Here is a 16,019-nt window from a genome sequence, read left to right on the forward strand (position 1 = left end):
GAACAGTTAATCAGAACACTCAAACTACATGTATAATCTGATATATACCTATGTATGTTCCTGCCATCTGAGATAAAATATAGAATTATTTATGTCAACTAAATTCTGTTCTTCTTTCTCATGCATACAAAGAAATCACTATCTAATGCTTTTAAATTTGACAAAATCTTGGAATTACTAACCCAGTTAGAAAATATGGTTTTATTAGCAGAAAAAATGATTCATATAAGTACACTCAATAGAGTACCTAGCACATAATAGGTACATAATTAACAATTTGACACGTGAATGTTACTGAATGAAAGCAAATAAATCACCATTTCCCTGGAGAACTTTATTTTCCAAGAGTTAGTAGGACTTTTCTAACAAATTTTTCTACTTATAAAGAAGTAGACATTTTAGAAGAGTTATAGTTTATGTTGGTTAATAAGTTTAGTTAGGTTCAAATTATTGTACCTGAAGAGATTCTATAGCAACTTTCCTGGAAATGCTAAAGTGGTACATGAAAGGCTTTAGCATAGTGTATCTAAATCTTTTGTTAAACTGACAAATTGTTTTGATATCTTTCTCACAAAATGCATAATGTATTTCTCGTGGAGAGCTATGTGCTAGCTGGCTATTGTTTACTTGCTGCGAGGTTTCGATGGAGGTGTTTTGTTATAGTAGCTTGGTATATATTCCTTGACTTTTAGTTTGAAATGTTCAGTTCAGCTGTGCTGGCACTTCTTCAAACAAGGAATTTAGTGTTTTTAAGTTCACCCCCCCTTCCCCCAATTTTGAAAGCACTATGCCAAGATGGAACCATCCATTAACTTCCTTCTGCGGTATAATTTCCTTCAAATCACAAGCCTGTTTTCACACTTGCTAATTTTAAAATTCGAATGGGTACCTATACCCATGGGTAAGAGAAGGTATTTATTATAGGTGTCAAAATTTGCTAAGAAATCAATTTAACTCTTTGGCTGCCACTTGACTTATAAAAATTCTTTATCTGCACAGGTACACCATGATGGAGATGTAACTGTGAAAAGACTTATTTCCTGCGCTTAAAAAACTTAGTATTTAATATGCAATAGTCATAGTAGTGCTGCCATAGGAGAAGGCACAGAGCTGGATGGTGCATGGCAGGAGTGCACGGGAGCCAGTGGGGTGGTGGTGGGGGGTCAGAGAGACCTTGGGTGTCTGCATGAAAGCAGCCACAACATGATTTTAGATATCAAAGATAAAAGTTTTTTTAATTATAAGCTATAACATCCTTATATTGAAATTAGATTCCAAATAGGAAATAAGTTTTCATATTGACAGGCAGCCTAGCAGAGTGCTTAGGGAGCTCATACTCTGGTGCCAGACTTCTAGGTTCAAATTCTGAATTTGCTATTTACTAGCTATAGGAACTTGGGCAAGACACTTAACCTCTTTTATCCTGCAGTTTCCCCATTTATAAAATGGGGATAATAATACTACCTAACTCATAAGATTGCTTTGAGAATTAACAGTTATAAAAGGCTTAGAACAGTGCTTGGCATAGCAAGTGCTGTATAAGTGTTTGTTAAATAAATATTGCCATATGAATACAGAAACATTTAAGTACAACTAAGTATTTATTTGCTGGTGACCTGTGATATAGCATATATCTTATGTACTTTTTCAAGTCAATGAAGATAATTCTAGTGACCTGAAGCTCTTGTAAAATAGTATTGAAAAATGAGTTAAACAGTGATTGGTTAGGACCTAGTCTCATCTTGAAAATTGTTTATGTATATTAATGTATATTATATTATGTATACATATTTTATATTAATAATTTTGAACATATTTCAAGGGATCTGAGTAAAAGTCTACGTAGCTTCTGAGTCTAGTAGATTCATGGTAATAGAAACAGTAATTATGAAAAAATATTAAAAATTTGGGCTGTAGTAACTTTAAGCATCAGTTAACTTGGATAATTGTATTAAGAACATATACTACAAGAATTAATTTAACGGCAGTAAAAAATGACAGAAAGATAAGAAAATCTTCTTGTACCTTGATTGCTAGAGCAAGTTATGATAATAAATGAGACTTGAATTTTCTTTTATATATTTAACTCTGATGAAAAAGGAAATCGATATTTTTGAAAAGGTATCTAGAACATTCTAATAATAAATCATTCATTAGTTCTGCTTTAATTACTAATAAACTCAAATTGTACTTTTGCTCTTTGGATATTTAAAATACATAGAAGATAAGTATTTAGTTTGAGATCACAATAAAATGAGTTTGCTCTTTTTATTTTTTATCATCTTGGCCAGTGGCAAAATTATTAATCACTACTAGATCCTCTGATTAAACACTCAGCCAGTTTTAGTTTGTGGATGTTGATCCAAACGTTGTCTGTAGAAAGTCATTCTAACACAAACTGTTGAGCTTTGGAGTCTATGGAAAACATGTAGTGTAGGCTTCATGCAGGTGGCAAGAAAATGGGAACAGTATATAAAAATTGGCCAAAATATGCTGAAATAGTTTTTTGTACTTTTTAAAACTCTCATTTGTGTCAGTGAACTCAGTAAATTACCTCTAAAAGTTTTACCCCCTTGTGTGTGTGTGTGTGTGTGTGTGTGTGTGTGTGTGTGTGTGTAGTGCAGAGAAGAGTTTGGTGGAAACTGTGGGAGGAAGATGATTAGGAAAGTTTTAAACAGATGAAATGAGGAGACAATTGTAGGTGCATATATGTCATAGGAGCCAAGAGGTACATCAGCCTGAAAAGTCTAAAATCATTTTCAGAGACCAAACAGGTTATAATTAATTCTTACTCCTAAATGAATCAGTCACTTTCATAACAAAAGTATTCAGTATTAGCCTTATCTTTCTAAAGCAATACATTCATGAAAAAGAAATTTGATTCTTTAGCTAATAAGGTGCCATGGTGGATTCTTGTGTAGGGTAATGACAGACTACTTTTTTATTTTTTATTAATACAGTATTTATTTGTCTTTCCTCTGTTGAACCCTGAGCTAACTACTTTTCCCAGGCTGCTTGGGGAGATACAGAGAAAGGAACAAACAGGGCAGATGAGATGTGGAAGAAATAACTATAAGAGATGGAGATGGCTCCTTCTCATGGCAAAGAGGATGAGAAAGGCCACCATCGGGCAAAATACTTCCCCCCATAGCCTCCAGCAGGCAAAGCCCAGAATGGCATAGGAGAAGAGCTGTTGCTTCAGACGAGGGTTCCTGGCATAACCAATGAAGAGGCTTCTAAACACAGTCCCAAACCCAGCCCCAGAGCCAGCCATTTTGACTGTGGCAGCCTCAGCCCCAGTGAGGTTGGCTGCTTTGTCAGAGTCCCTTACAATTGTGCTGTTTTGGAAAGCACTGCTAGGGATAAGTGAGGTCAAGGGACAAGGGGCTGAGCTGCTGAAGCACTTACTCATCTGTCAGTGTCTCTGGTTGGTTGCTTCAGCACCACTGCAGAGAGTCATTGGCTCAGCAGCTGAGAGGTGATCCTGATCAGGGAGTGGGTAGGGGCAGGTGTAGATTTTCAGGGGGTGTGGAGTCATGGCCAGAGAGCTGCTCCCAGTGCAGAGAAGACAGAGAGGGTGATGACAGATGATTTTAAAGTTAACCATGTCTTAGTGTGCATGATCAAATGCAAGAACGGGAAATTGAGACATTAAATCTTTTTGAGAGGTTTTAGTAATTCGGATATGAGTAGTGATGGTCTAGATTATATAGCCCACTGGGAACGTAAGAAAGATATTAGTTCAAGAGATATTCTGAAGAGCTAATGATAAGGTTAAGAAGCTAGGAGTGGGGTCTTCCAAGAGGGAATGTCTAGTAGTTTGTTGTCTATTTGGGAATATAAATAATTAAGAGTAGTCACACCAAAAAATGTGATAATTGAAACTATAAGGCCTGGAAAACCCTTTAAGAGGGAATCAAGGACACAGGCAAGAATTAACCTGTGGATAGAAGTTCTGAAAAAAAGAAGGCTGAAAAGAATACTAGACTCAAGTAAATCCTTAAACCATAAGTGTCTGCCATCTGAAGAATGTCAAGCAGGTTGACCGCTGTGGGTCTGTACTCACTTCAGTGAAACAAAACCTTGTTACTATGAGGCTAAAAGGGAAATACACTAGCACTGAAACTTATAACCGAAATAGCCTTTTCCATTAGCCGTTTACTTGTTATTGTTGGTTTTCCCACTAGCACTAAGTATTTGTTGAATGAATAAATGAATATACAGTTGCACACTAATATTTAGCAGGAGATAAAGTCTGTGCAACTCCAAGAAAATGTTCGCCCAAGTGAAGAACAAAATGGGATCCTGGAACACTGCTGTCCAATGGAGAATGATGAAAATGTTCCACACACTAGCCACTGACCACATGTGGCTATTGAGCACTTGAAATGTGGCTAGTAATGATTGAGTAACTGAACTTTAAATTTTATTTAATTTCAATTAACTTAAAATTAAATTTGAATAGCCACATGTGGTCAGTGGCTACTGTGTTGTACAGCACAGGTATATAAGGAGACTTTACCAGGTAAGAAAACCTGCCCTTCTGGGCAGGTATAATCTGTGCCAGAGTAGTAGCTTTGTTGGGGACTAGAACTGGAGTGGGGCGTGGGAAAGGAATTAAGAATTAGCTGCTAGGGCTGTTTTTATTAATCCTTATCCCAAGGGACAGGAGGAGTCTGCCAAGCTCACATGAGGTCCTGGTCACTTCATCAGGAAAGAAGACCAGAGAGGTATTTGGGGCCAAAGCCATAGTTAGTAGTATAACAGTTTGGAGCAATCTGAACTTTGGCTCTGCCCCAGTAACACTGGAGATTCTCGGTTCTTATTGCTGATGAAGGAATGAATTCCAACTCAGTGAGATTTAGAAGTAAGATTTATTGAATGTATATTTTAGAAGGAGATAGACCATGTTAAAGAAGGCTGTAGTTCTGTGGAATTTAGGAGATGAAAAGATGAAAGATAGAGTATTTTTCAAGGGAGGAGTGAGTTCTCAGAGAAGAGGGTTATAACAATCCAGAAGTGGGAAGGTCTGTATTATTTTAGGGCCACGATGGGTGGTACAGAGGCCTTCCTAGGTGATCGGCATGTGAGGTCATTTTGATTGACATTTGGCTGCTATATAACACTTTGCCTAGTGTACATGTGCTTACCCAGAATTCAGTCCGTTATAATTAGATTCATGAACTTCTAGGCATAGGCATGATATTATAATGACGGTATAATGAGGCTGAGGTTGTGGGCAGGTTAGGGTAGTACTTTCTGCACAAGCGTCCATGACCGGATTAAACCAACTATAGGTTATGGTCCTCCAGTCCTTTGTCTCTCAGGATGCAGGAGTGATTCTTTAACTACAAATGGGGTGTTCTTTGGGTAGTCTCTGGGCTGTCTCTGGGATGTCTTTGTTCCCCTGTCGCTCATGTCTGACTAACTACTTAACAGTAATAAAGTTGTGTTTACTCCGAGGGTCTTTCTGAATATATCTGTTAGGGGACTCTCTGTGCATGGTAAATGTCTCTGTAGATGACTGGAAAGAATTCAGGATTTAGGGATTCTGCTCACCTTTCTTTATACCACAATAAATAATTGCATCTGATCATTAAAAGATATACTGGGCACATATAATAAACTCAAACATTCACACACCCAGGAACTCACAGTATGGAAAAGCAACATTGTTGAATATTAAAGTACAGCAGATAATAAAAAAACACGTATGTATTTTAAAATACTTATTAAGTTAGAGAAATATTTGTCAGACTTATTATATATATCTAGTAGATATATTAGTAGAATTCTGATTTCCTTTAGCTTGCTGGGGCTGGGCTGTGAGAGGAGGAGGGAGTTATGCAGGAGTGTGTAAAATTGGCCTCATATTCAGAATTCACCAAACGATAATACATATCAACATCATATATTGAACTGTGTGTAGGAGCAGATGTTTGGCATGTTTCAGGCTACTTTTGGGAATAGTCTCTATTGAAGAAAGGAAAGTACGCTTCAAATCCATTCACATAATTTATGAAAGTGAATAAGGATTTCTCACAAAGGAAGAATGCTGGACAGACTATTATATTTAGCAAGATAAAGCATGCTGTGTGTAAATTCCCCAAATCAGCTGGTATAGCAGAGGACAAAGAGATATTAATATATTTCTGGGAAAAGAGATTAGCTCTCTAAAGAACAAACAGGCAAGAAAATACAGGATTCTCTTAGGGTTTTCTAAAGACTTGGTTCACTTCCCTAAGGCGAACCATTTGTTATCATTGTTTTTATAATAGAGTATATTTTGCAAGAACCTAATTTGCGCCATGGGAAAATGTTTGAATATTGGAATCTTGAGGTTGGGAGGGACTTTCAAAGATTATCTAGTCCTATCACCTATCTTATGCTTGAGTTAGTTTTGCAAAATCCTTGCCAAGGATCTTCTGTTCAGGACTCCAACATCTGGGGAGAGTGGTCAGTGGCTCCCAGGCTGAGCCGTTTCATCCTTGGAGAACTGTGACACTGGGATATTCTTACAGAATCTGATTCTGCAGCTTTGAGCCTTCCATTCATTTATCCTACTTATAACTATTGGGGTCAAACAACATCACCTCCAATTCTTTTTCCCATTAAAGTTCTTAGGATATTTGAACATGATTATCAGATTTCCAAGGCTAAATATGCCTGATTCCTTCAAAAATGTCTTGGATGTTATTGATTCGAGTATTTGTACACCTCAGGTCACTCCTGAATGTACCCAGTTTGTGCACACTTATCCTGCAGTACTTTAAGGGTAGTCTAGGCTGCACAGAGACAAGTTGGTCTTCTTTTTCCTCTTGCCTTTCCTCCTCTTCTCTCTTCTTCCCTCTCTTCTCTCTTCTTCTCTCCTCTGCCATTGATTCTATGCTACCCGTGTTCATTCATTTAACAAACATTTCATTTACTGTTGATTCATATTAACCTTTCTGTAGACTAAAATCTCTAAACCTTCATTGCATAGATTGCTACCAAGCCATTCCTACTGTCTATTCTGTACAAAACAGCTCTCCTTTGGGACGTAATCACCACATTTTAAATTGATTTCTATTACCTTTCATCTTACTAGATTTAACCCATATTTCTAGTCTGTCAACTTCTTTTTCAATCGTGATTCAGTCATCCAATATGGTCACTGTCCCTCTTACAAAATTTATGATGTCCTCTCTATATTTTCATTTAGGACATTGAGTAAAGCATTGAAACAAATGGAATCCAGGAAAGAATCTTTCTATGATGCTGCACACCTAGATAGAACCAGGTTGATGTTGCTCCATTAATTAGGCACTTTCTGGATATAGCTGTTGAAATTGTTACTAATTTGCCTTACTATTTATTCACTCAGCTTCTTCTTACTTCATTTTGTCCACAAGGATAAGTTGAAAGATCTAAAGTTATCTCTGAAGATCATGTATGCTAGGTCTCTATGTTTTCTATAATCCTAGGAATTATACCAAAGAAGGAAGGATCATTTGACTATTACTCTTTTCTTCTGAAATTTTCTCCTAAATTTTCTCCTGTGTTTAGCATATTTCTTTTCATGCAACCAACACCCTTTGATTCTCTAACAGACATATAAGACTGAGAGAAGAGTATTGGAAAAAGCCGAATATTCAGATAATTATTAGAAATAGTAATGGCATTTTATGGGAATGTAAAACATAATATCAAAATGCTTTGACATATCAAGTGAGATCTATTACTTGCTAAAAAGCAGAGGATTTGAAATAATTGATGTTCTTGTTAAATCAAATCATACTCTCCAAACTGTTGCTAATGCTTATTTCTTAAGGTTTTTTTTTTTTTAATTTTCCAAAGACTGAAAATATTTAAAGCTATTCCATACACCAGTGTTGTGAAACTTTAGGAAATTTATACACATTTTGGTCAAAATAGATAAGGTACACAAAGAATCTCTCAATAAAGATAAAACCTTGTGGAAAAGCATATGCAGATGAGTTGGTTGGATATTACAGTGGTGGATGGAATTGAAGAATTACAAGACCAGTCTTTGTCTTCTTATGTGGAAAATAGGAGTTGCATTCATGGTACAACTAAACCTTCTAAGATAGATCAGTTTTAAAAAAATACGGTTCTCCATATTTAGAGTAAAATAAGAACTAATTTCCTATGAAGATATTGCTGCTTCTTCCTCACTTAAGTTGACAGATATTCTTTATGACCAGTGTGACTGTGTCTAATGTCCTTATTCAAGTGACTAAGTTTTATATTAAATTATATTCTGCATATGCAGTCTTTTAAATTACACAGACATTTTTGTTGAGTTTCGTGATATCTTATATTTCCTATTCTGTAATGAGAAGCATGAAAATTTAAGAATATCACAGTTTAAAAAATTATTATGGTAAATATTGACTATATACTATCGAAAAGAATTTAATATGAGCCAGAACCAAAAGAGATTTCCAAGGTACAAAAAAATATTTTTAGAAGTATAGATTTCCTTAATAGTTTGTATGTGTGTGATACCAGTATAGTAATAAAATGAGAAAATCATTCATACTCATGTACTTTTCTATTTTAATTATGATTACAATGGTTCGTCACTCTTTGGACCTTTATAAAATGTCCTTGACACTCCCTAACTTACATATCTTATTTTTGTCCATTTGGATTGAATCCTAACTAGAAAACTATTAGTTGTTGGTGATCCCATTCATTAAAGGAGGGATGGGTAGTCACAAGATAAGCGCGAGTTAAAATAAAATTTTCTTAGTTGACACTTGCAAATAGAACTATGATTTTACGTCAACATTTCATTAGAGATTTACTTTCTTAGATTTTTCAGAAGCTTTTTATGTTTTGTAACACTTTGCAAGCTACAATATAAAAATCAAGATGGAAAATAAAAACCTACTATGGCCAAGTTCTGGAAATGTGTGTGACCTCTACCATCCTCCCTTCTCCGTGAAAGTAAATCATATTTTGCTTCCATTAAAAGTGTCCCCCAATATTCCTCAAGTCTCTGGACTAGAATTAATGTTTATAAGAAAAATCTCTCTTGGCCCGACATCTTTCTGCTGACTCTACTACACTCTCCTATGATCTGATTAGCTATATCAGCAGACTGATTCGTTCTCATCATTTGGGTAACTGCATTCAGTGAGAAAAGCCTCTTTCAAGTTTAGAGGGTGAATTGTTATCAGATCGAGTGGAAATATTTTTGTCTCATTAACAGCCTATGGGATTATATGGCGGATTACGATATTAGACTATGTTGCATTTCTGAGGATGGGCTCCCAACCTGTGGCTCTCCCAACTTTGAGGCATTTGAACTTTGAGCTCCCCTTGCAGCTATCACATTGACTAGGTTAGTGTTTCTCAACCAGAACTGCACATCACTAGAATCTGGGAGACAAGCCCTAATTCACATCTGTACCTACTATATTTTATCAATTCCAGGACGCACATTATTTTTTACATTTTCTCATTTCCGAAATGTGAATGTACTTTCCATTAGTTTAATCATGGTATAATTGCAGAATTTTCTTTCTTACTGGTACATAAAATAATAGTGCATCTTATAATCAATGGCATCTTAGAAACAATGAAATACAGACTGTATCAGAATCTCTGAGAGGAAGAGTGGCTCACTGTATGAATTTTGCAAAAGCTCTCCAGGTGAGTCTGATGCACGCTGCTGGTTATCAATACTTAGAACTAGCTCTTGGCGTATTTCCTCAATGAACAATAATAATAAACTGCTGCCACACATTGACTTTTCCCCTGCCAAGAACTGGGCTAAGCACTTTCCATATTTTTATCTCATTTAATGCTCACAATAAACCCCACTTTATGGATTAAGAAACTGAGGCTTAGAGAGATGAAATAACCTGCCCAAGGATACATAGGTGTTAGTGAAAGAGCCAGGATATGATCCCAGGTGGGTGTGATTACAAAGCTCTAACCACTACATTATATAGCAGTGGTCCTTAAAGTGTGGTCAGCAGACCAGCAACATCAGCATCCCCTAGGGACATATTAGAAATGCAAGTTTTAGGATTCTACCCCAGATCTAAGGAACGAGAATCTCTAGAAGTAGTAATGTATTTTAACAAGCACCCCAGGTTGTTTGGATGCATCCTAACGTTTGAGAACTACTGTTATACAGCATAGAAGCCTCCTACAATAAGAATATAGGAGGCATTGCTAATAAAGATAGGGCCTAATAAAGTTTATTGGATAGCTGGCTGGCTCATATTGTAATCCTAAAATAATGCCATATTTGCAAGGTTGACTAAGCTTTTAGTTGCTTAATAACAAATAAAATTGCATTTGCTCAAATGTGCTTTAATTATAGTTCCCAGTAGGCAGAACTATGGTAACAAAATATACTAGGCTCTAATGTTTTTTGCGTAATGAGCATAGTAAAAGCATTTAGTGCAAATAGATTACAATTCCCCATATAAAATGGGAAAGCTCTAGAAGAAGCCTTTCTTTGGTCTGACATTCTCTTGTCCTCAATCTTAGTCTAATCCTATTATTCCCTTTATTCAAAAATACAGAACACAGTATCTTTATTCCTGAGAGGAAAGGATGAACTGAAAAGATCTCTTCTTATATTATCTTGAGTGGATAGATTGGTTAAATCTACCATTTGTAATGCAGAGAGAAATAAACAGTTTCTGAACAAAAGCTGATTAAAGAATTTAGTTGAAAAGAACAAAGAACTTGCTTACTTAGTGGGAAAAAAATTGATTGACATTAAGGAATTAAGCATCCCAAAAGGATAAATAAATTTGATTCCAAGAAGAATAGGCAGTTTAAAAAATAATATACCAAAGCGACAAGGTGTAGAGATGCCTGGTGAATATGATTATACCTACCCAACATCAGTACAACTACTTGAAAAGCTCAGCATTCAAATAGTAATTTTTTTGCTCTGCATGATGCAAAATAAGCAATTTGATTTTTCTTTTTCCACTAAATTGACTGGTTCTTGGATTCATTATTTGACCTGTGGTACAGTATTATCAGTGGCATTTCCCGGATGACTGAACTAAATAGATGTCTTATTGTTGATTTTTTTTCTAAAAGACATGTTTGAGGATGAAGATACTGATAATTGGAAAACAGGGAAGCATAGCATTTAGAACTTGGGAGTGGAGATTTTAGAAGCATGAGTGGACCTCAGACTAGAAGACATGGTGTTTGGCAGTAGTGTGACCAGCAGGCCCTGTCTCCACCTCCATGGCTGGTACACACTTATTAGCACAGATTGGTGCCTTGTAAATATGGCAAAAAGGTGTAGAGCCTTGTTTCAAATCCTGAAATACTCCCTTTTTGATATCAATTTCTAACTTCTCTATGATTTGTGACTTGAATCTCAAAATGGACCCTGATTTATACCCAAGTGCTATTTTTCCTGGGTCTTTCTGCCTTAAATGAATCTCTGAATTTCTGTCTTGTGTATCCCAATCCTGTGGCTGCCTGTGCCCCTACCCAGCTTAGACTTCAGCACTAAGAGCCCAAACCAGACTTGAATCTTGCCTATGACATACTGTTTGGGCTGCCTCTTGGAAATTAGCATTTTTCATAGACTTATGGGGGGAGAAGGAGTTGGTCAAGTAGGCTTGCATGAATGTTCATTTGGGCAACTCTAATAGATATAATTATTAGTTTTGGTTTCAAAACTTGGCTTTTGCTTGACATTGCAATAGCAGTCAGCCAATCTAAGCAATTGGTCATTCTTATAGTGAGGATGCAGAGGAAGACCCATGAGTGGTAAATGGGTTTGGAAGTCATTGCAACTAAAACTTGATGGAATTAGAGAAATAGATTATAACTAACACAGAAATGCTTTCTTGGCCATGATTTAATGGCTTCACAGTTTTCATTTCTAGAGCATTTACATACTTCTCAGTTGTCTAATAGATAAATCTTATACAATAGCATTGTACCATGATGATGACACAATGGTAAACTATATATTACATCTAATGGATATTAAAAGTGCTAGTTTTTCCAAGATCGGTATATGTCTACAAGACATTTTTATAAGCTAATGTCATAAAACACATTTACATCTGCATATGTGTCTTATGCATTTATAGGTGCACATTTAACTATGCATGAATATTTATATATTCATACACATGAATTGGGATTTATTATGAGTGCTGAATATGGAATTGTGAAGTCATGGAGGCTTAAGGCAGTTTCCTGAAGACCTACATTTGCTTGATTATAATTTATTAGTTTAAACTTTACCAGTTTTATATTAATAGTACTGTTCTCTTTGAAGAGAAGACTATTATTTCAAAACTTATTAGGACTATATATGCATTTTGGACCTATTTAATACTTGCCAAATTGGATTAAAGCAATAGTATATGAAATATTATAAGTGTCTGAAAATGAAGGCTGCTTTCTATTTTATGTGATTAAACATTTCAAGATGCTTTCAGGCATTTTTAGGGACATATTCATTTGGGGGGACAAAAGGAAGAGATGATTTTCTAGAAAGACAAAAATGGAGAAGCAGGGCCTATATAATGTGCCTGAAATTGCTTTTTTTTCCCCCTAAGGAGGGTAGATTTAAGAAGTTGGTAGATAACCTTATGAAAACCATCTCACCCATGGCCCCAGTGTAAGATATGCTTATGGTTCAGGCATTCTGTGTCTCAGGTAGGGTTGGGCCATAGGAGCGATGTTAAAACATTACAAACCCTGCAGCCCCGGTCTGTGAATGATGGCTGCTTTACCTCTCTCTCTCACTCTTACCCTTGCCTGCCCCTTGACACTTGCACTTCAGAGCAGTCAGAGCCATACTGGTCCATCTCTCCCAAAAGCAATTCTATTTCTTATTGACTTATTTTTTCTCTGAAGATCTAGGAAGAGCCTTGGGCAGCACGTTATTATTTCTACTGGCCTCAGTTAGCTTTCTTTTACTTAGAAAAACCTGTTTAGTAGTAAATCAAAAGTTTTCTGCCTGGGTCACCTGACCAGTACAATAGTTTTTCCAATTATTTTGCTATTAAAATAAAACACATTCGTTCCCTAAACCCTCAGTGTAGAAATCATGATGTATATGTTTCTCTTTCAAGGGAAGGTAATCATATTATTTCGTAGGAAAATTTCCAGGGCACAAGCTGACACCTTCTATTGTTTCCCTTTCCTTTTAAGGTGAAATAATCACAAGCAACTTTGAGAAATCTCTGTAGTGCATAAATTTTTTCTTTTATTCTTGCGGAAATACATTTTGGCTCTTGCTTTGTTTTCTCTGTTTTAATCTAACTTTAACAATATTTCTGAGTACTTAGTATATACCAGACTTTGCGCTGGGGACTGGAGATAGGAATGTGAAAAGACGTGAAGTTCATAATCTTGCAAGAAAAAATTCGCTGTTTTGTGCTTATTTCTTTACAGGCATAAGTATATGAGAAGCTTGTCCACAATGTACCAGGTGACACAGGGAGAGTACTTATGGGGGGAGCAGTCAGAAATTACTTCATGAAGAGGAGCATTCTGAGCTCATTTTTGAGCAAATAAGGGATTTAAGGATATATTAGTCAGAAAAAAACCAAAACCAAAAACCTTTAGGGAGGGTGCAGGAAGCATGTTTTTATTTTACAACTTGAGTAGGATATATGGTAGAAAACTTCCACAAAAAAATTAATCATACTAAAAGCATATTTGACAGTGGAAGAACAGATTCAAGAGAATTGTGCTCGTATCACAAAAACACACAAATTTGGGATAAGTTTGAATTGCTATCCTTTTCTTTAAAAATATGATTGAAATGACTGAATAACTATGATAATGTTTTAATAATTGGGTGCAGTAAACTAAATGAGATTTAAAAAAAGCTTCACCTGTGAATATGTTAGTTATTTTTATTTATTTAGATAATGTTTTAAGAATTTTAATTTTCTGAGAATCTTCTTTTCCTTAGCAAACCTACTACCCTCATATATAGAACAAAAGTAAATTCTGGCCAATACCTATCAGAAATTATAAAATCTCAATTAGTTAGATTCTGATTAATGAGGTTTTTATGGTATCAACTAAAATGCCTTTTGCTTAGGTCGCTGAAAACTTCCTAAGTGCCCTTTTCAAAAAATGCTCTCTATTCCTGATCTGATAACAATAATAATCTCTACCAGCCTGCATACTAGTAGTAGCTCTTTCTCAGGCTTCATTGCTCTTTGCTTCTGTGCTATCTTGTATTTTACTCATATATTTATTTGAATAGTTATCTCAGGATTGCAAATAGCTCTTTGAGGTTATTTATCATTGCATCCCCTGTCATTTAAATGAACAAATGACAATGTTCCTGTGTTTGTTAACATTCTTCATAATGTTTTTGGTAAGAGATTGTCAGCTTCGGCTGCTCATCGGGATCACCTCAGAGCTTTAAAAAATATTGATGTTTGGGTCTTACTCCCAGAGAGTCTGAGTTAATTGGTTTGAGGGGTGGCCTGAGCATCAAAAGCTCCCCAGGTGACTCCCCAGGTGTGCGGTAAGGCTGAGAACAGTGATCTAGATATGTTGTCCATACTGTAGACACTAGTCACAGGTGACACTGAGTGCTCGAAAATTGGCTACTTGAATTGAGTATAAATGTAAATATGAACGCCAACTCTCGAAGATTTAACAAAAAGTGTAAAATAGCTCAATAATTTTCATGATTACATATTGGAATGGTAATATTTTTGATATACAGGGTTACATAAAATTCACTTAATTTATATTGATACTTTAATCAGTTATAAAAGTAAAATCAATTTCACTTGTTTCTTTGTACCTTTTTTGATGTAGGTACTAGAAAATTTAAAATTACATATGTGACTTGTATCATATTTCTGTTGAGCAGTGCTGTTCTAGATGATGTCTAGAATGGAAGAGACAGAGATGTTTATTAACAAAATAAATGCTTAATAAATGCTTTCTGGAAAATTAAATTGATAGTGCTCGTGCTTTGTACAATATTTGGTATAAATAGTTCCTCTTCATAGCTATTTATATTTACTTAAAATAATTCAGATTCGACTAATACTTATTGATTGCATGCATTGTGGAAATTATTGTGGTAAGAAGAGTAATAATGCTCATGATGCAGACAGAATAAACCAGTGATTATGGTATCAGATATGTAAAAATGAAATAGCACTATTGAAAACGTAGTAGTTAAATGAAACTACCCAAAATAGGGGAAACTGAGAATATAGAGTTATTTTTATCATTACGATTACATTATCGTGCAAGTAAAGATATTCTTCCTAAAATAGAGTCTGTCTGGTTAAAAAAATCCAAAACCCTGAGTAAGTTATTTGGTTTTCATGCAGAAGAGATGAATGCATTATTTATATAAACACACACAAACATATATGTATGTTTGCAAAGTTTGGAAAGTGATCTATAAATGAATTATTTATATAAACACACACAAACATATATGTATGTTTGCAAAGTTTGGAAGAGAAGATAAGGTCAAAGATGTCTAAGGTTTTCATGAATAGAGAGTTGACTATAGAATTGAAGACATTAGACAACAGAACCATCTTGAATACTGAGCACAAAACTTAGTTTTGGGGGAGAGTATGCAGGAACAACTTGACCTATAGGGCAAGCTACCGGGCAGAGCAAATATGTGGGTGGTTGGAGTAAAACATTTACTGCAGGCTTAGCTGATTGGATTATCATGGTGGGTAACATTTGCACTAACCACAGGTAGTCAAAGAAAATGATGTTAAGTGTTTTAAGCAAGCTCTTACTGAAAGGGATTGGTTAAAATCAGAAATTGCTAACTGTGAGTTATTAAGAGACACAGTATCCATAAATCAATTAAGGTGCATTATATTCTATTCCATTGCCAGCATTCATTTAAACATAAACAACTGTATGCTCTACTTGCAGTAGTACAAATCAAAAGTTTAGGATATTTTAACATTCTATAGTGTCTGTCTTTTGTTGAAATAAAATGAAATACTGTTTTCAATTTGGTTTCTGATAAGCTTGACAGGAAATAAATTTGTATT

At 35.4% G+C, this 16,019-nt stretch overlaps 1 protein-coding gene and 1 pseudogene across 6 annotated transcripts in view; one reads left to right on the forward strand and one right to left on the reverse strand.

Moving 5' to 3' along the window:
• Positions 1–16,019, forward strand: part of GRM8 (glutamate metabotropic receptor 8) — a 691,970-nt gene that overhangs the window by 251,840 nt on the left and 424,111 nt on the right. The gene's annotated exons all lie outside the window — the stretch shown is intronic.
• LOC120601017 (ATP synthase F(0) complex subunit C2, mitochondrial-like) lies at positions 3,071–3,607 on the reverse strand (annotated as a pseudogene).

The sequence above is a fragment of the Pteropus medius genome, unplaced genomic scaffold (assembly GCF_902729225.1).
Source record: "Pteropus medius unplaced genomic scaffold, Ma_sr-lr_union100, whole genome shotgun sequence".
In the NCBI taxonomy this organism is placed as follows: domain Eukaryota; kingdom Metazoa; phylum Chordata; class Mammalia; order Chiroptera; family Pteropodidae; genus Pteropus; species Pteropus medius.